This window comes from Pleurodeles waltl, chromosome 4_2 (assembly GCF_031143425.1).
Source record: "Pleurodeles waltl isolate 20211129_DDA chromosome 4_2, aPleWal1.hap1.20221129, whole genome shotgun sequence".
NCBI lineage: Eukaryota > Metazoa > Chordata > Amphibia > Caudata > Salamandridae > Pleurodeles > Pleurodeles waltl.
The window spans coordinates 295,789,032-295,810,829 of NC_090443.1; the positions used below are offsets into that span (position 1 = coordinate 295,789,032).

The 21,798-nt window shown below is 45.9% G+C and overlaps 1 protein-coding gene across 2 annotated transcripts in view; it reads right to left on the reverse strand.

Annotated features, from left to right (window-relative positions):
- IFT56 (intraflagellar transport 56) overlaps nucleotides 1-21,798 on the reverse strand; it is a 674,300-nt gene that overhangs the window by 485,208 nt on the left and 167,294 nt on the right. The gene's annotated exons all lie outside the window — the stretch shown is intronic.

A 21,798-nucleotide genomic window follows, 5' to 3' on the forward strand; every position in this document is an offset into this window, starting at 1 on the left:
ATAGATAAGGTAAACATTCATGTGGCTCCATATTCATCGGATCAAAATTGCTCCCACATGCCCATATCACAAAAAGTTTCCGTTTCAGATTGTATGCTTGATCGTCGCCGGTGCTCTTGCTTTTCTTAGAACCACTCTACCTTCCTCTGAAATGTTCAAGTGTCCCAAACCCAAGTCCTGATAAGCCATGCTGCTAGGTGAAGAGACCGGGTTGTGGTCAAGTGTTTGTTCCTTGCTCTTTGAAAGTAGATCTACATCGGGTGTGAAATGCACTGGCTTCTCTACACAACTCCCATCGATCTGCATAGCAATGTCAGTGCGCCCACGCTGGTGCTATTAGAATCACCTTGCAAGACTCTCTCCTCATCTTGCATATTACTCTTGCAATCAACGGCATTGTAGGGAATGCATAGACGAACCTCCCCATCCAGTTTATTTTAACTGCATTGCCTTGTGTTCCTGTGCAAAACTATCTGCTTTTCGATTTGAGCTGTGGCTGTTTGCTTCTTTTTTGAGGAGGGGACCAAGAAAGACGCGCTTGACTTTGCCGACTTCTCTCATTGGGCCAACACAGGGCAGGAGCCCTTTAAATTCAGCGTAGTGCTCCGCCACGCGGGACGCGCTTGACTTTGCCGACTTCTCTCATTGGGCCAACACAGGGCAGGAGCCCTTTAAATTCAGTGTAGCGCTCCCGCCACTCGGGACGCGCTTGACTTTGCCGACTTCTCTCATTGGGCCAACACAGGGCAGGAGCCCTTTAAATTCAGCGTAGCGCTCCCGCCACTCGGGACGCGGGCCAAGGGCGGGCCCGTCCTGCGCCCGTCAGCGGCTGGCAGAGGCTGGGCTGGGCCACCCCCCTGACATTTACCATCCAAGTAGGCCTCATTGGACTTAGCCCTACGCGCCATTGCCAATACTGTGCCCCCGTAAGCTGCTTTATTAAATTTGACACTCTGTAGATCAATCTTGCACTAATATCCATTCCATATGGGCAAAAGGAAAGCAATAGAGGCTGGGGCAGGGGTTGTGCTAAAAGCCAAGCGAAAAAGACACAAGCATGCAGCTGGCAACTGCGTTATGGACAGAATCGACTCTCTCCTGGCTGAATGTAATGAAATATTAACTAGCCCCCAGGGAAATAATTCTATTGATACTGGGGGGGGAGCCCTCACCAACCAACAGGAAATGACGGTCCTAAGAAAATCGCTGAGATTTTTGTGAAACGTGGGCAACAAGACACAGCCACAACAGGGCAGGGAGAGAGCAGTAATGTTATCACCCACACCGCTCCATCTCTAGTGGAAGAGCTACCTCTGGGCTCTAACGATTTCATCCAGTGCAGTAACCGCTTTAATCAACACCCCAGAATCACACGATGACATCGACCCAGGCACCCGGGCGGATGGGCCAGCAGCCGCAAACACGCATTGAACTCACATAAACCCACAGCATATTCAATGCATACAAGATCTAAAAAAGGAAGTCATAGAACTCAAGCTTATGGTCAACTCCTTAATTACAATAGTAAAACAGTTAACTCTTGCAAATAACACGGCCACCACGAACCTTACCCAAAACCCAACCCTACCAGGCATCACGACAAATCTGCCCAATCTCTCAGCACCCAGCTGTGTCGGCCTCCTCCCAGTCGGTGATAAGACCAAGAACTTATACCAGACTCCCTCTCTCCATAGTTTAGGCGTAGGAAATTCACTAGACGTGCATCACAAAACCCCCAAACCCATGAGCAATACTGCCTCAAAATACTCTGCACAGCCTGCCACTGATCGGTCCCATACAGGTAATATAGTTCTAATGGTTAACGTTCCCAAGTTAAACACATCGACACATAAGGAAGGGGCAGACTCTATTAAAAACAAGGCAATCCATCGGATTCGCCATGTTAGAGGCTGTCGCTCCATAATACGCGAAGACATAATTAATGTAGTACGATGGCCAGACCCGGGAACACATTTTGACATTTTAAAACTGACACTCAAGGACGGGACCATGGTGAACAATCTGGTGGCCCTAGATGCAAGAACAAGCCCACCAGCATACTCACGCATCCAGTTTAAATACCCTAGGCCACCTACGTACTACGGGGACTGCCCGAGCTACCGCCCAGCAGAAAATGTATCTACCCTTGGCAAAAATGATTGACTTCTAACTCCATCTAAAATCTATGCTGATAAACCATGCAACCATCTAACATCTATCACCCCCAGGTCTGCCTTAAGCCCTACCATTGTCTGTCCATGTATTCTCTCCCCTATCCATGACACTCCCACTAAGACCACTGTCAGTCTACTGTGCAAACACGACAATGATGCATCTTTCATCTTGCGGGCGTATTGTCCACCAAACCAAGAGCTGATGGCTAGGCCTGCAAGCACCTCCCGCACCAGGACCAGGTCAGTTCCAACAGAGGAACATCACCAATCACCTCAGGCCTCATGGGAAAACATTGGTATTGACCCACTTCTTCCCACTCAACCACACCCGCCAAATCAACCTCTGACAGCCAACCATGCAAACACCAGGCATTTAGTAAGGATAGCTCAACCACTCACTGGGGTACGACTTGTCTCATGGAATGTGGCAGGTTTGAAATCTATTCCCCCCCTTCCATCCTTCTCCTCCTTTATTGATGAACATGACATATGTCTTTTCCAAGAGACATGGTCACTCGACCCACTTTTTTTGAACAGGCTACTCAAACTTCCACATCCCTGCTGTGGCCAGTATGAGAGGCAGGCCCTCAGGGGGCCTGATCATCTGGATTAAAACATCACTTAGCTGCCATATATCACAGCTACCCACTGATTCTCCCGACCTGTTAGGCCTTTGTCTATCTTTTGGGCCTGACTCTGTGGTGAACATTTTTAATATCTACACTCGAGGGGTCGGGGGGGTCAAGTCTACAAAACCCTCTGCGCCCTGGCAGCCCTTTTACAAAACTATCCCCGCCATCATAAAACCATTGTGGCAGGGGACTTCAATGTCACATTCGAACCCCTTGACTGGGATGATCTCAGGTCCACAAACGAGGAGGATCGAGCATGGTCTATCCCCACCCTGTCCATCCCACCCATCAAGAGATGGACGCAGGTCGCTGTCTAAGTCAAGTCACTGACCATGGAGTTCGGGTTCAGGGCGTTAAATGGCAGAACCAAATCAGACGCCAAAGGCCGTCACACATTCAACAAAACCAACCACACCAGCAGAATTGACTATTGTCTATTCGACATAAGACTATGGCCTCTAGTCATCGATATGACGATTGTTGAAAGAACTGAAAGTGATCATAACCCTTTCTCTGCTCACACATTAGCTCTAAGTAATCTCCCGCCCACGTTTAACTCCCCAGCAGTAGCACCAGAGGGTATTAGCCCGGTTAACAATAAACAACACTTAAAGTGGGACAAGGTCGCGACTCGGCCCGCACTCATCAACGCAGCTAATAACACCCTAAAATCCACACTAATGGACCTAGAGGCGGGTCCCGCAATCCCCTACCAGGAAAAAAGATTAATCCACACCTCTTGTTTCAGGGATATCGCATCCCTCTTCTCAGTACCCACAGCTCATGACGGCAAACCACCCATAGGTAGGCACCGCTGGTTCAATAAGACGTGTCGGTCCCTAAACAAGCGCTTAATCCAAGCTATTAAATCCAAGGACGCCACCGCCATCCGCGTAGCTAGGAAGTCCTACAAGTCAGCAATACGCAAAGCCAAGCGTGACCAAGATGATAAATGGTGGACAGCACTCAGTGACGCTGTGCGCGAGAGGAACTATAGTCTGTTCTGGTAACTGGCAGCGAGAGGACCAGAAACCAGTGGTTTGGATATCACAACCAATATTGCCCCGAAACACTGGGTAGTTCATTTTAGCAGCCTGTACTCCCCTGACCATGATAGCCCCACTCCTGTTCGCATGGGCCCCCACCTAAACCCCTCATTAGCACCCACCACCGCAGTACCCCAGTTGTTCTCCCAAAGTGACATAACCTATTCCCTAAGCACCTTAAAATGCGGCAGGGCCCCTGGATCGGACTGTGTCCCAGCAGACCTGTTCTCAACCGACTTAGCATCCTGGTCAAGATACCTCACCATTATAGCGAACGCAATAGCATCTGGGGCGCCAATCCCCGAGTCCTGGAAAGCGGCTTTTGTTATTCCAATCTTTAAAAAGGGCGACAAATCACTCCCTTGCAACTATGGACCTATTAGTTTAATTGACTGTGTGTAAAAAGTCTTCTGCCACTGCCTCCTAGGAAAGATCGAAGACTGGATGACTGAACATGATATCCTTAGTCCCCTACAAGCCGGTTTCCGGAAGAAAATATCCACTACTGATCAAGCCCTCAGATTCCTACTATTATACTGGAAAACAGTGTTCATTGGTAAAGGCAGCCTTTATGTAGCTTTTGTGGACCTAAAGTCTGCTTTTGACCTAGTACCTCGCAACAAACTATGGGACACTCTCCCTCGGATGGGAATCCCGGAGCATATCCTAGCCATATTGATACGACTCCACGAGGACAACTACGCACGAGTCAGGTGGGGCAACAAGGGGCAACTAACTGACAGAATCCACGTATCTAGGGGTGTGCGGCAAGGGTGCGTCCTTGCCCGACCCTCTTTTCTCTGTATATCAATGAAATCGTCCCCTCCCTCCTCAGAGTGCAGGCTGACGCACCTTCACTTGGCACACAAAAAATCCCAGTCTTACTCTTTGCTGATGACACTCTTCTGATATCCAAGACCCCTAGCGGTCTAAGGAAACTCCTCACGTGTTTTGAGAAATTCTGCTCAACGCAGGGACTTGAAATCAATGCCTCGAAAACAAAACTAATGACCCTTAATCCCCATAGATCTTTCAGAGGGAAGTTTACTCTAGAGGGCTCCACACTTGAGAAGGTGGGCATTTTCAGCTACCTGGGCATAACATTTACTGACAACATGTCTTGGAAATCACACATAGGAAAACAAGCCTTAAAACTCAAACAAACAACAGGGGTACTATCAAAAAACTTTTACCTCTCACACACAAAACCAACTCGCCCAGCAATACAGATATACGAAGCTCAGGCTGTGACCTCAGCTCTTTACGGGACTGAACTATGGGGTTATGCTAAAATCCAAGACATAACCATCGCTGAAAACAACTTCCTGAGAAACCTTGTGTCCCTTCCACCAAGCACCCCACTGTTCCCCCTTTTTAAGGATTTCGGCATCAAACGCATTGGTCATAAAGCCCGCCTGCGTCCTCTGCTGTACTGCCGACGTCTCTGGACCACCCCAGAGCTCGATACCTTTACTAAAGCTCTGCAGGTCATTTTAAAAGCCGACCATCTTCACAGAATCCCCTGGCTACGATACATCAAGGGGTCACTGTACTCACTCGGGCTCGGTGATCTCTGGAACTCACCAACTAAGTCTGTCTTCCCCTCGAAAAGCGAACTAAAGAAACTATATTGGCAAATGGCAAATCACGAAGATACAAGGGCTGCACTTCACACCACATTATCTTGTGACTTTGCCAACCTAAAAGTGTCATGCAAGTATGAGGCTTTTTGGGACTTAATCACGGCCCCAAGGGAACGGAAACTGTACTTTCAGCTCCGCATTGGAACACTCCCATTAAGATTTTTCACCAGCAGCTGGTCACACAATGAATCAACAGCCTGCCCAGCCTGCAAAGCCCCCGTCGAGAATCTCCCTCACGTCCTTTTTGCCTGCCCCGCGTACACCGCCCCTCGCAGGAAATGGCTGGCCCCCGGCATGCAGACTACTGGGAGTCCGCAGCTCTGAGCTAGCCCTGCGAATCCTCAGATCAGACACTAGGCCAACGCTAGTGATCACCGTCGCCAAATTCCTCGGATCTAGCTGGCTTGTTAGAGGGAAATTCTTATCTGTATAAAGACTCCAACTAAGACTGTCCCATCGTACTGTACGAGTGCATTTTATTCCATTTTATTTTTGTTTTACCCCTTTTATCATTATATTTATTGTTATAATTATCATTTTGTGTATTTATTTGTATTTATTACTGCTTGCGCTTTTATGGCTCCTGTAGCCGCAATAAAGTTCCTTTGAATTGAATTGAATATCTGCTCACAAACATCCTGCGTTTGCAATTTTGATTTGTCGCAAACTTAGCCCAATCTGTTTTTCACCATCTTTGAAATTTCGAGCTCCCTTTCCTGTCATCTATTTCCCAATTATGTGTAACTATATAATGACTGCTCAACTGATCTGCCTCTTCATTGTGCATTCCAAGAATGTGTTTCACCATGAACAAAACGTTGTTGCGGATTGGCCACCTACAAATCTTCTGTGCTTTCTTTGAAAATAGCACTGACCTCGTTCCTCTTTGTTTCTAAATATAGTAGATTGTTACTGCATTGTCCATCTTGATCATAACATGAAAATCCATTCCAACAGGCAGAAAAGCTTTCAGCGCTAGTCTGACTGGTCGCAACTCAAATATGTTTATGTTTAAGTGCTGCTCTTTCTTCTACCACAAACCATTTGCGTGCCTCCTGTGTAGATGTGCTCCTCATCCTACCAGAGAAGCATCTGTATTTCGTAGACTCGAAATTTTTCTGGTTGCGGTAACTGGCTTTTGAAAACATTCTCGTCTTGCACCCACCACTGAAACGCCTTCCTCATGAGTGGTGTTATTTTGACTATATTGTTCCAGCCTCTGCATACCTGTTGCCATTTCTCGCCTAAACTGTTCCTCATCCGAAGCATACAATGAGGTATAACAGAATGCATGAAGATATAGTTCCTATCATTGCTTTGAGCATCCTTTCTGAAACATCCTCTTTCCAACAGAAAAGACACTTCCTTCATTAACGCTTTGCCTATTTCCTGCAACTGAAAGACCGTTCCCTCAATGATACTATCCCCGCATCTAAAAACACAGAATCCCTGCTTGGTTGCAGATTTGATTTTTTCCTGCTGTTAGTTAAACCAAACTTCAAAAGCACTTCCACTGTAAAACTGATCTTACATTGTGACAGCCAAAGAGCGCTTGCCAGTCATCTTGGTACGGATTCGCCTATTTTCCTCCTTATGTACACTGCTATCAGAGACATGCACTCAGTGAAGGCTTGAGGTGTAGATCTTAGCTTGGAAGGTAAGCTTTTGAACTGGTAGGGTTGTCTGGCTACCATAAATCAGACATTTTCTGTGAGCTTAGTGAATCAGGATATGCCTCTTCTAAGTCTATTGAATGACGAAAGTCTCCTATTTTTAAAAATGGTAGAATATGTGCACTGTGTTCATATATAAACTATGATTCTTTATGAATCTGTTCAATTCTCCTAAATCCAATATTGGACGCCACTATCCAGGATTTTTAAATGCAAAAGAAATTTGAGTAGAAGCCCCTGTAATGGTACACTCTTGATAGCTGGTTTTGCCATTAAGTTGCCATTTCTTTCCTGAATTTATTTCCTGAATTCCTGAAAAAGTCAGTTTAATAGCCTATCTATGTCCTTTTTTTAAAAAAGGAATACACTTGAACTATAACCAAGAAGGCAACAGCACCCTCTAGAATACTCTCAAAAGAGGCTAAATCCCTCAGATTTTAAAGCACAAGTGGGAATAAATAACCCTGAGCTTTAAGGGGAGCCTCTCCGGGGAGGAGGTTGGGTCACATGTGAACCAATGAAAGATACAAATACTGGAGAACTGCAGTTATAGGTAAGTAACTTATTTTCTTCTCCAGTATTGGATATTTCATAGATTCACATACCTGAATCACAATAGCAAGCAGTTACTGTATTTGTATATGTTATAGTATTAGTGCAAATGGTGGATGGTGGGTAGAAAATATATACATAACATTCATATGCAATTTAATAATTATATATATATATATATATATATATATATATATATACACACACACACACATACACACACACATAATACATTACAATTTGCATAACTATATAAACAAACACATGGAACCAAAAGAGGCTTCCCTTATTGACATAAGTGGTGTAGGAAGACCTGTTCAACTGCAGCATCACTGCCCTGTGCAGATTCCAGGTAATAATGCTGCATGAATTATATGCACACTTTTCCAAGTCACAGCACGACATATGTTCTCCACAGGTGCTTCCACTAACAAAGTAGGTCAGGTGGAACTGCCCTAGTTGAGTGCACCCTGGTTTTCTCTGTGAGGGGCTTGCTAGTCTTTGAGTGGCAGAACTGGATTGCAGCTGAAATTCATTGAGTGGTGGTTGGCATAATGACTGGAGCACCCTTGATCCTTACGGGTGTGTCCATCTAAGTCCAACAGTTGGTCAGTCCTCATGAGTTGTTTAGTGTGATGTAAGTAGAATTTTAGATATCATTTGATACCTAGTATACAATAGACCTCTCAGCTGCTGATGTTGGATTTGGTAAGAAAGTCCAAAATGTTATAGGATCATGGAGGCAAAATCAGAAGGAACCTTGGGAATACTTCTTTGGATTGGTTCTGAGAAGTACTAAATTGCCTGTGAGGAGCAAAAAGGTACTTAAGAAACTTGAGAAAGCCTGTATCTTCTCTGCCCTTCTGGTCTGAATGAGTGCTAGTAATAAGGTGACCTTTCATGTAAGAAATGTGAGGTGTGCTCTGTGAATGGGTTTGAATAAACTCTTCAAGAGTTGAAATAGAACTATGTTCAGGTGTTAGTCTGCGGAAGGAGCCCTTAGCTGAGGAAAACTGTGAATAATTCTTTTATTAACTGTTTGATGATTCTGGAAGAGCAGAAAGAGAGAAAATGTGATGAGCATCTATATCTTGATATTGCTGTAAGCCGTACCTTAACAGACACATGTTCCAACCGCGACTGAGCTAGCGAGTTCAGATAGGGTAGTTATCTACCAGTTTATGATAGTAGAAGATGTAAGTTTGATTTCTGGTGCCATAGGCATAAATGGTTCCATTATCGTTTACATATCTTTATTGTGGCTTCCGCCTTGGCTTGGACAGAATTCACCTGCAGTCCTTAGGAGTATTGAGATCTTTGAATTAATGGAATTTAGGAGCTGTGCACATAAGAGGAGAGATGTTGGGTTTGGATAAAGAACCTGGCCTTAGTTCATCGTCAAATGTTTACAGGATGTTGGTAGGTGAATGTGGTTGTATTCCAATAGCAGGAGAAGCTCAGTGAACCAATGCTGTATGGACTACCTGGGGCCTATCAGGATGAGACAACATCACTCCACTTTCCTCTTGCTGAGAACTTTTGGTATTAAAGGTATCGGGGAAGAAAGGTAGGCAAAGATCCCGGACCATCAGTCGAAAGGCATTCCCCCACAATCCTGGATGTGGATGCCAACTTGCAAAGAACTGGCATTTGCGGTTTTCATTTGTTGCAAAGAGATCTAGAGCCTTTGCCCCAGAACAAGAAGATCATACTTAGCGCCCACTGTTTCTAGTTCTGCTTAGCATGTCCACTAAGAGATTTCTAGTCCCAGGAACATGTTCAGCCCGAAGAATTACTCTGTATGTTGTTAGCCAGCTCCAGATTTCCTGGTCTGCCATGGACAGCACCAGTTATCTTGTGCCGCTTTGTTTGTTCACGTACTGCATGCTGGTGGTATTGTCCGTGCAAACTAATATCGAAGACTCTGCTATCAATGGCAGGAAAGCTTGGAGATCGAGTAGATGGTTTTGAGCTCCAGGCGATTGATATGTATGATCTTCTGGAGCAGAGATCACTTTCCTTGAATTTGCAGGTTCTGTAGATGACCACCCCAGCTCTCCAGGAAGGTAGCCGTAGTCATTACGTATTTGAGGTAAGAACGTGAAGTCCTCTGACAGGTGGGAGGTCTAGGACCACCATGCTAGAGCTTCCATCATACATGTATGAAATTCACCAGACACTTGAATGATTCTTTTGTTTGAATCTATTGTTTTTGTAGCTGTTGCTGTAAGGCTCTCATTTTCAGGCATGCAAGAGGGATCATATTCATTGCAGAGGACATAATGCCCAAACGCTAATTGAACAGACGCACTGAAATTTCTTTTTAAAAAAATTTTTTAGTTCCAGATCCTAGAACCTTTATTGCTTGTCTTGGAATAGAAAGTCTGTCTTGGACAGTATCTAATGTTGCGGCAAAGGAACAGTATCTTCTTGGATGGAGGAGTTGAGGATCTTTGATAATTCACAAGGAGACCTAACCTGTGAACCAGTTTTAGGCAAGCCTCTGAGGCCATGGATGCTTGAAATGCAGTTGGTGCTTTTGTCAATCAGTTGTTGAAGTAGGGGGAATACCTGATGACCATCCTCCTGAAAAAAGCTGATTTGATACCAAATGGGAGAACTTTGATGCGTGGATGGGAACGCGGAAGTATGAACCCTGTAAAACGTGTTTCTTTCGAAATTGTAATGTGCCAAAAGATCACACGGTGTCAGTCAGCCTTGACTGATTGCAAGGCATCATCGACGTACTTACCAAACAGAGTGTTGGCATGGTAAGGTAAAAATATTAGATACATTTGCACCTGATAGTCTAAATGTTGTGGACTCGAACCTACCTTGGTGCCAAAGGACCACTGACCCAGCCAGTTTTGGGAATCCTATTGAAGCTATATCCATAGCGCAATCTGTGCTGTCTGATTGGGACATTTCACCGCCCCCCTGCAGAATCATTTTTTTTGTCCGTTCTGTCTTCCGGCAGAAATTGTATGTATGTGGCAATGTCTGACCACATCTGGTGGTTATACCTGCCCCCTATTGTCAGTGATTGGCAGCCCACACTTTAGCCCCAGGAATAGTTGAGAACGTTTCCTTGCCGGTTAGGGGGGTTATGAGTGACAGGGTTTGCCATGTTTGTAATTCCTCCTGGACATATCAACAACTGGAATAGGTCTCAGAGCTTTTTTATTTAAAATTATAAAGAAAAACAAACTGATTGCTTGTTTGCTATTGGAACTTGAAAGTGTTTGGCTGCTCATTCCCAAAGGGTATGGAAACCACCAAAAATCATCTGGTGGGGGAATCTATCAGTTGTGGGTGTAACATGCCCTGTACTAGAACTACACAGACCTGACATATGCTTTGAAGTTGGAAGCGGAGTGAAGTGGTGAAATTACTCCACATTTTGCCTCTCCATGTATTGTTTACTGTTGTAGACATGCTCAAATTATTCCCCTTAATTCTTGAAATTAAGTGTTTCTGGATTATGTGTGTTTTGTTCTTGCTGATGATTACGTGCTTTGGTAGTCGTTTGTATTGTCATAGATAATGTCGTCGACAAGGTTGACGTAGACAACTAGGCTGACGTTGACAACGTTTGTCATCAACAAGGCCTTCGTCATAGATGAGGCCTTCGTACAGGATGCAGTCGTAGACAAGGCAGTCGAAGAGGTGGGTATCTTTGACAAGGTTATCAGACTAGGTTACTGTAGACAAGGCTGTCGTCACAGATGAGACTGTTGTAGGTGAGCATCATAGATGAGGCTATTATAGGCAACCGTCGTAGACATCCATCGAAGATGTAGCTGTCGTAGATGGCCACTGTAGATGAGGCTGTTGTAGAAGACCATCATAGAAGACCATCACTGATGAGGCTGGAGTAGATGACCGTCATAGACAAGTCCATTGAAAATGAGGCCGTTGTTCATGACCGTTGTTCATGACCATCGTCGACAAGACCATTGTCGACGACTGTTTTAGATGGCCATCATAGACAGTCATAGATGAGCTGTCCTAGATGACCGCCTGTAGAAGGCTTGGCGGTACAAAACATATAACTCGGAGATGTCTTATGGGAAAAGGGATTTTAAACTTATTTTTATTGATTTGTGTATAGTAGTTCAATTCTTCATATGGGGAAATACTGTCCTTTCTTGAAGTTCTTTGCCCTCGGGTCTTCTTGGATTAATACTTTGTTTTCTGCTTTCTTCTCTAGATGGTGCTGGGATCCTGGTTACAACTCTCTGTCGCTCTCTCGTGGAGGTCCCGGAAAGGCAAGAAGACATGAACAGGACAACTGGTAAGTGAAGGTGTGGGGATTTTCACTCTAGGTTAGTAAAGGGAGGGGGGTGGGTGAAGGAATGGATGTGGAGGTCAGTGTGTTAGGGGATACAGGATTTAGGATTAAATCCTTCTGAGCTGCGATAGTGTGTGACAGGGTGATGGGGTTCACACACAGTGGATTGGTGCTCAACCCAGTCGGTTCCCCTTCTCTGCCCCTTTCCCAGTATCTCTTTTCCTCCCAACCCCTCCCGTGTTATCATAACTTTGGCTATTCTTTAACGTCGATTTTCCCCTCAACAGGGACCGTACCTTGCCAAGCCACGACCCTCCTGGGTCGTGGCGGGGCTTGTTTTCCTCTCTCGGTTTTCTCTCTTCTCTGCTCGCGGGTTCCTCTCTCGGCGGTTTCCTTTCCCGGTTCGCGAGTTCCTCTCCCGGCACGTCCCGTTCCTGGATCGCGGGCTCCTCTCCCGGCGCGTTCCCTTCCTGGGTTGTTGGCTCCTCTCTCGGCGTGTTCCCCTCCTCCTTCCTCCCGAGCTCCCCTTCTCTTGTGTCGTCCGTCTTCTTTTTTCCTGCTCTCCCCAGCCGGAAATCCGGCTCTGTTGATACGGCCGGCCCCCACGCGTCACCATGGAAATGCGTCAAGGGGTCGGACGAGGTGCGGGAAAGACGCCATTCGGACGATGCAGTAGACGAGGGCCCGAGACCCGTCTACACTCCCCATCCCAAGAACGGGACTGGTAGAGGACCGTAGAGTCGGGACAGCGGGAGAGAAAATCAGCAGGGCATTGACGGGCTCCGGCAATGTGTCGGACCTGAAAGGTAAAAGGCTGGAGCTCAAGAAACCAGCGTAACACTCGTGAATTACTGTCCTTATGTGAGGCCAACCACGTCAAAGGGGCATGGTCAGTGTAAAGGACAAAAGGTCTGCAGAGGAGGTAATACTGTAAACACTCAATGGCCCACTCTATGGCTAGGCATTCCTTCTCGATAGTAGGATAATAAACTTCTCTCGGAAGGAGCTTGCGACTAATATATACGATAGGATGGTCATGTCCCATTTCGTCAGACTGAGCTAATACGGACCCAAGACCTACGTTGGAAGCATCCGTGTAGAGGTGGAAGGGTTTTGAAAAATCAGGACATCGTAATATCGATTCTGTCGTGAGGGATTCTTTTAGTAAGTGGAACCCCTGACTCTGAGAGGCTGAAAAAGGGGGAAGCTTGTTGGGATAATGTTTTTTTAGAAGGTCAGTGAGGGGGGCTGCAATGGTGGAATACTGTGGAATAAACCTACGGTAGTAACCTACTAACCCAAAAAAAGAGTGGAGTTCCTTTTTTGTTCGGGGAAGAGGTATCTGTTTAATGGCTTCAACCTTGTCTTTTTGGGGCTGTAAAACCCCCATACCAATAATATATCCAAGATAAGAAATCTGAGTTTGTCCTAGTACACATTTCTTAGGATTGGCCTTAAGGCCAGCCTTCGCTAATGTGGAAAACACTGTTTCTAGGTGATGTAGATGTTCCAACCATGAATTGCTAAAGATGACAATGTCGTCTACGTATGCGGCCGTAAAGGCTTGGAATGGACGTAAGATCTGGTCCATTAAACGCTGAAACGTAGCAGGTGCTCCGTGAAGACCAAAGGGAAGAACAGTGAAATGATATAACCCGGATGAAGTTGAAAAAGATGTCTTCTCTTTGTCTGCCGGGGCCAGTGGGATCTGCCAATAGCCTTTCGTTAGGTCAATGGTAGACATATACCTGGCGTCTCCTATTTTTTCTAGTACGTCATCTACCCGGGGAATAGGATATGTGTCAAATAAAGAAATATCATTTAGTCTCCGGAAATCAATACAAAACCGGATGGTCCCGTCCGGTTTTGGAACCAGAACGACCGGGGAGCAACAAGGACTAGTGGAAGGTTTGATTACTTTCAATGATAACATTTTCGTTATCTCTTCTTCGATAATATGTTTCCTGGCCTCAGGAATCCGATAGGGACGGAGACGTATGGTCCGTCCCTCTGGTGTTCTAATATGGTGTTGAATCAGAGTCGTCCGGCCAGGAATCTCTGATAAAAAAATCGGAGTATTGATGTATCAAAGTAGTCAATTGGGTTTTGTTTTCATTGGAGAAGGTGTCATTGATACAAGGACTTATGGGTAGTTTCAGGTTTGATGTGGGGTATAGGTTAAGACCTAACCCAGAGGTTGGTGTTATGAGACACCCAGTAGCCGGGACGTTAGTATTAGTCTCAGACTGTTTCCATTTTTAAAAAAAGATTAATATGATAAATTTGGGTCCGTTTTGGATGGTCATTGATCTCAATCAGATAGGTGACAGGAGAAACTGCCTTTATTACCCTATAGGGACCTTGCCACTTAGCCAGTAATTTATGTTCAGATGTGGGCCGTAGTATTAGAACTTGGTCATTGGGTTGGAGAACCCGTAGTTTGGTTCCCTGATCGTAATGCTTTTTTTTGTGTGTTTCCTGAGCTTTTTCTAAATGATGTCGTACATCTTCCCAAACTGTTTGTAGTTGTGTTTTTAACTTATGGATGTATTCTAGAATGGGTTTTTCCTCATTATCCTCTTCCTCCCACAATTCTGCCGCCATATCAAGCAGGTTACGAGGTTGTCTACCAAAGACCAGTTCGAATGGGCTATGGCCAGTGGAGGCCTGCTCATGCGTCCTGATAGCATAAAGAACCAGGGGTAATTTCTGGTCCCAGTCTTTTCCAGAGTTGTCTACTATTTTTCTTAGCAGTGTTTTAATGGTACGGTTATATCGTTCCACTAAACCATCTGTTTGTGGATGGTAAACTGCGGTTTTTATCAGAGATATCCCTAGTGTTTTGCATATCTGTTTCATCAGACCTGATACAAAAGGTGTGCCTTGATCAGTAAGGATTTCCTGCGGGAATCCTACTCGAGAAAAGAAAGTTATCATGGCTTGTGCAACTGATTTTGTGGTGGTGCTGGTAAGAGGGATCGCCTCGGGATATCTGGTAGCATAGTCTACGAGGACGAGTATGTACGAATGACCCTCAGATGACGGTAATAGAGGTCCGACTAGATCCGTACCTACTCGTCTAAAAGGAATGTCTATGATGGGTAGAGGTTGCAAAGGGGCTTTCCTCATCGCACCTGCTTCAACTAATTGACATCTGGGACATTGTGTACAATATTTTCGGATATGTGCATATACTCCAGGCCAATAAAATCGTCTCAATAAATATTCTTCGGTTTTCTCTCGGCCACAATGTCCACCGCCCGGTTGGTTATGGGCTAGGAATAGGACTTGAGTCCGGTAGGCCTCTGGTACCACTAACTGTTTCTTTTCCCCGGTTGCCGTCCTTATGACTCTATATAACAGAATATTCTGGACTAAGAAGTAGGGACCTACCTCCCCGGTGGACTCGCTTTTGGCGTTTTTCAAAGCATGTATGAGGGTGGGGTCTTCACGTTGACTTAGTCTAAAAGAGAGTGGGACACTGTTGATACTAGCTATCCTTTTTTCTGGGGTACTTTCCCTCCTGGTTATGGTATACTTTTGCTTTTCTTCCCTTTTTTCCTTCCGAGTTAATTTCTTCCGGTCAGGAGACGCTTCAATGTGACTGCTAACAAATGGGGCCTCCAACCACCAATCAGTAGTGGAGTCGGCTCTTCTTGTTTGTTCTAAGAGATCAATGAATTTGGAATAATCAGTGCCAATAATACAGTCTTCTATTAAGTGATCCATTATGCCTATGGGAAGGAAATCCTGATGTGTTCCCCATTCTATTCTGACCAGTCCTAGAGGATAGTTGGCTCTGTCTCCATGGATGCAGCATATTGTAACCCACTGACTCGGAGTCTGACTAGCGTCTTTTAACACATCTCTCCGTATCACCGACTGGCTGCAACCTGAGTCAATCAAGGCTTCTACCGGGGTTCCATTTATCTTTATGTTTTGTTTGAAGGTGGTACTTCCTTTCCCCACACACAATACCCTACCCCTAGTGACTCCTATTTCCATGGGTTCAACGCGTTCCTGTTTATGTGGACATCCTCTTGCGATATGGCCCCACTCGCCACAACTGAAGCACTGTGGTTGTTGCATGGGGCTATGTTCTCCACTTCGGGAGGGTCCAGGTTCCTCGAGGGGTCGTCGGGGTGCATACTTGAGAGGTCCTAAAGATGGTTTGTTGAGATTCCGGGGAGCTAGGGTCTTAACATCCACAGACCGATGGTAGGCACAGGCCAGGTCGACTGCCAGTTCTGTATCAATTTTAGGGTGTTGACGTATCCAGTTTCAAGTGTGTCCGGGAAGGGAGTCTAAGTATTGTTCCAGGATAATGGCTTTAATGATGTCTTCACTGTCATTCCCTAATGGTCCCACCCACTTCAGACCTAAGTCCTTGACCCGGAAGTAGAAAGTGAAGGGATCTTCATTCTGTCCCCATTTAACTTTCTGGAACTTCATTCGGTAGTATTCGGTGTCATGGCCCACTCTCTCCAGAATACTTTTCTTAATGTCAGTATACAGGGTAGTGCCCCTGGGATTCGCGGCCTGATAGGCAGTTTGGAGGATACCTGTCAAAAGGGGGGCGATATATTGACCCCAGCGGTCTTCCGGCCATTGTGCTGAAGATGCTACCCTTTCAAAGTTCGTAAAGAATGAGTCAGGGTCCTCACCTTCCTGATATTTTTGCAGTACCGAGCTGGGGACGTTCGGGTGTACCTTGTTAGCTGCAATGGTGTCTGTCAGTTTCTGAAGAGCAGTCTCGTGCACCAGCTGGTTGTTCGCCATTATAGTAGCTTGACTTTTCAGAGCTGTTTGGAGGGCTTCCCGATCTTCCGTAGCCTCCCTTTGGTGTGCTTCCCAGACCAACTGCAAGTGGCGTTGGCCCTCGGCCAGTTGTTTTATCATATCCTCCAATGTGGGTTTCTCTCCCATAGTTCCGGATCTTCTGTACCGCCTAGATCAATAAAATCCCACTTCTGACACCACTGTAGAAGGCTTGGCGGTACAAAACAAATAACTTAGAGATGTCTTAGGGGAAAAGGGATTTTAAACTTATTTTTATTGATTTGTGTATAGTAGTTCAATTCTTCATATGGGGAAATACTGTCCTTTCTTGAAGTTCTTTGCCCTCGGGTCTTCTTGGATTAATTCTTTGTTTTCTGCTTTCTTCTCTAGATGGTGCTGGGATCCTGGTTTCAACTCTCTGTCGCTCTCTCGTGAAGGTCCCGGAAAGGCAAGAAGACATGAACAGGACAACTGGTAAGTGAAGTTGTGGGGATTTTCACTCTAGGTTAGTAAAGGGGGGGGTGAAGGAATGGATGTGGAGGTCTGTGTGTTAGGGGATACAGGATTTAGGATTAAATCCTTCTGAGCTGCGATAGAGTGTGACAGGGTGATGGGGTTCACACACAGTGGATTGGTGCTCAACCCAGTCGGTTCCCCTTCTCTGCCCCTTTCCCAGTATCTCTTTTCCTCCCAACCCCTCCCGTGTTATCATAACTTTGGTTATTCTTTAACGTCGATTTTCCCCTCAACAGGGACCGTACCTTGCCAAGCCACGACCCTCCTGGGTCGTGGCGGGACTTGTTTTCCTCTCTCGATTTTCTCTCTTCTCTGCTCGCGGGTTCCTCTCTCGGCGCTTTCCTTTCCCGGTTCGCGAGTTCCTCTCCCGGCACGTCCCCTTCCTGGATCGCGGGCTTGTCTCCAGGCGCATTCCCTTCCTGGGTTGTTGGCTCCTCTCTCGGCGTGTTCCCCTCCTCCTTCCTCCCGAGCTCCCCTTCTCTCGCGTCGTCCGTCTTCTTTTTTCCTGCTCTCCCCAGCCGGAAATCCGACTCTGTTGATACGGCCGGCCCCCACGCGTCACCATGGAAACGCGTCAAGGGGTCGGACGAGGTGCGGGAAAGACGCCATTCGGACGCTGCAGTGGACGAGGGCCCCGAGACCCGTCTACACCGCCATAGAGGAGGCCATTGTGGTCGACCGTCGTAGATGCTGCCATCATAGACGATGCCATCGGTAGATGAGGCCCCTTGTAGATGAGGCCCTTCGTAGATAAAGCCCATCGGAGACGAGGCCATCATATACGAGGCCATCGTAGACGAGCCTGTCATAGGTGAGGCATTAATAGTGTACATGGTTGTGGTCGACGTCGTTTTCATTGTAATTGTTGGTAATGATGATTTTGACTGCGATTTTGCCCTAGATGCCTTATTGTCAGATTATAAGGATCTCCCTGATGTAGTGTCAGGGTTGATGAGGGAATTGAAGGTCTGCCTTGGAGGAAGTTTTTTCCAATTTTGTCAACCTATGAGAAGTGCCCATGAAGACTCATTGTAAGTCTTTTTTATGGCTTTACTGTGCGCCTTCTGGGGAGCCTTGGCGCAACCTCTCCATCTGACCTCTCCTGTGAGGTGAAAGAACCCTCACAGTCCCCATTATAAGTGATAGATTTAAGTTTCAGGAGGCCCAATAATAGCCTTATCTCTCAGAATGTGAGAGTTTTTGAGGAAAAGGTTAGACATATTTTGTAGTCTTTGGCCTGCCACTCTGACATATTAGTGCCAAGGTCAAAGAAATGAAGCATGAAATATAATCTTGGATGATTCAAAAAGTAGTAATAGCTGATGAATCTGAGCAGAGCTCAGGGAGACTCCATTCACATGATGAAGGGGTAGAAAATCTACTCCCTTCACATGATGAAGGGGTAGAAAATCTGAGTGACTTTTAGAGGGTGAGGTCTCCTGGTTGGTTATAGTTCAAGTTTGGTCCCTTTTTTGTTTGTTTTTAAAAGGACACAAATAGGCTATTAAACTGCCTATTTATTGCCATTATAGCCTATGGTAGTGATTTATTTGTCTTTAATAAGGTACAGTGGGGCTCCCACTTTGACGATGGGGAATGATTCAAGCATGTGAATCTATGAAAGATCCAATACTGGAAAGGTTTCTTGTTCTCCATCTTTTACCTTCTCCTTATCTTCTTCTGGGAAGTTTTCTAGGAAAGGTGGCATTTTTTCGCCATAGCTTCCTCTCAAATCTTGATACAATTACTGACTGTTAGCAATGGGGTCTCTAGTTGGCAGAAGTATACACCTTTGTTCAAGTAGGGACCACAATCCTATTCAGGGTAAGTCACACACAATCCAAATTATCCTGTGCCCACCCTCTGGTAGCTTGGCACTGAGCAGTCAGGCGTAACTTAGAAAGCAATGTGTAAAATATATGTGCAATAAATCATGCAATAACACAGTGAGAACACTACAAAAATACACCATACAGGTTTAGAAAAATATAAGATATTTATCAGAGTGAATTAAGGTAAAAACAATCAAGATTTGATAAGTACAAGTTGAAATATCACTTTTGCAATGATAAGAAGAGTCATAAGTCCTTAAAAAGCATAAAATGTCTCTTGTGTGCACCAAGTACCTGGTATGCGTCAAAATTACATGCACGGAGACCGCGGAGGAGGAGATGTTGGGGAAAACGAAAGGTGTGTGTTGGATTTCTGGGCGCACATACGCGATGCGTCGATTCTTTTCCACGCTGCAAGGACTTTGCGTCGAATACCAGCATGCAGGCTTGAATCCTCTTTGCGATGCAGGGTTTTTTGACGTCGAGGGACGATGCGTGGAAATCCTGGGGGTGCAGGACGAAGTCACAGGTGCTGCGTCGATCTGGTGGGCAATGCGTTGGAGTTTCTGTCACATGGAAGGTGCTGCGCTGATTCATCCCGCAGGAAGTTGGGCAGGGTTGTTCCGGCTCAGCGATGCATCGATCCAGTGGGCTGTGTGTTGAAGTTCCGGTCGCAACGCTGGTGCTGCGTCAATCTCCACTCGGGGAGCCGGGCTGCGTCTTTCCCCTTCGGCGATGCAGTGATTCTTTCACCGCAGGGCAGGCTGTGCGTCGATTCTGGCAGACTTTACATCGATTTTCGCCACACAAGGAGTTTCCTTGCGGAGGGGAAGTCTTTTTGGCCCTGAGGCTTCAGGAACAGGAGGCAAGCTCAATCCAAGCCCTTGGAGAGCACTTCTCAGCAGAGCCAGAGGCCAGCAAGGCAGCAGGACAACAGCAAGGCAGCAGTCCTTCACAGCAAAGCAGTCTGGGTGAGTCCTTTGGGCAGCCAGGCAGCTTCTTTTGACAGCTGGCAGGATTTGGTTCAGTTTGTCTGTCCTAGGAAGTGTCTAAGTTGGTAGGGTCAGGGACCCAGTTTATATACCCAAAAGTGCCTTTGAAGTGGAGGAGACTTCGAAGAGTGGTTTTAAAATGCACAAAGTCCCCTTTCAGTACAACCCTGCCTGCCAGGGTCCCAGTAGGAGGTTTGTCAGTCCATTGTGTGAGGGCAGGCTACTGTCCTTTGAAACGTAAGTGTCAGGCCCTCCATCCTTCCAGCCCAGGAAGACGCATTCCGTATGCAGATGTGTGCAGGTGGGATCGAGCATCTTGTGTTTGTGGTTGTCAGGGTGAAATGCACAAGGGAGCTGTCAACCAGCCCAGCCCAGATGTGGATTGGAGACAGGCTGTAAGGCACAGAATGATTTAAGTGCAGAGATATGCTCACTTTCTAAAAGTGCAAAAACAACAGATGGACGGAATGCAGAGCAAATCAAACATTTACCCCCAGTCACAGATCTGGGTTCAATCAATCAGTTTTTTTTGCTTGCCATGCCATTCTAGTTTGGACCCCACCATATGCAAATCAGTCTTGACCCTGTTCCCCATGGGAACAGTCCAGTCTGAACTGCTAGGCTAGGTCCTCCCTGGACCAGAAACAAGCATCCTGGGACCGGTTTCAGGGTATCACCCTTCTTTAGCCAGGCTAGCTTGAATCTGGTGGCATAGCAAGCACAGGACCCTCGTTTGGGCATACCCTTCCCACTTGGGGCAACAAATGCAAAAACTACATGATGGACGGATTACAGAGCAAATTAAACATTCACCCTCAGTCACAGATCTGAGTTGAATCCATCAGTTTTTTTTTGCTTGCCATGCCATTCCAGTTTGGACCCAGCCATATGCAAATCAGTCTTGACCCTTTTCCCCATGGGAACAGTCCAGCCCAAACTGCCAGGCCAGGTCCTCCCTGACTGGAAGCAAGCATCCTAGGACCGGTTTGTGGGTATCACCTTTCATCAACAAAAATTTCTTGATTGAAGAAATGAAGGGACCAAACATATTAAATTGCAAATTGTTCTGAGTGATTGTCCCATTTACAAGTGGCAAGAAAACAAGCAGAATTACTGAACATCTTGCCACCAGAACCACTCAAAACGTTCAGAGCCACCACTTTGTGGCTAATTGTGTCAGATGTCCCTTGTAGAAACAATGACACACTTCAAAAGAAAGTGCAAGGAAAAAGAGGATGTGGCACATGAATCCGTACTGTTCCAGGTGCAATCTGGAACCAGTTTGCACCAGACAGGAGGAACCATGGAGATTCTATTCCCTAAATGTGTACCAGCTGGCAACACTGCCAAATCAACAAAAAACATATGAGAAGTACCTATGTGAGGTATTTCTTTCAGATACTGGACATATTTCAGAATTACTCCACATTAATATAAAGAGGTCACTACCTATATGAAATATTTGTACTGTGCAAAGCTCAAATGCTTCCCAGTACAAGACCCAAGTGGTAAAATGCAAGTACTTCTCATTTGTGATTTGTTTGGCTTGAAAGAAAGAGTCAATCTAGCTTTATCCAGAATTCCTCAGTTCTAGAGGCTATGAATACTGTACTGTCAATGTTGTGATGTTTTACAAAATGCCTGTTCTCTGATCACTCAAAATGCAAG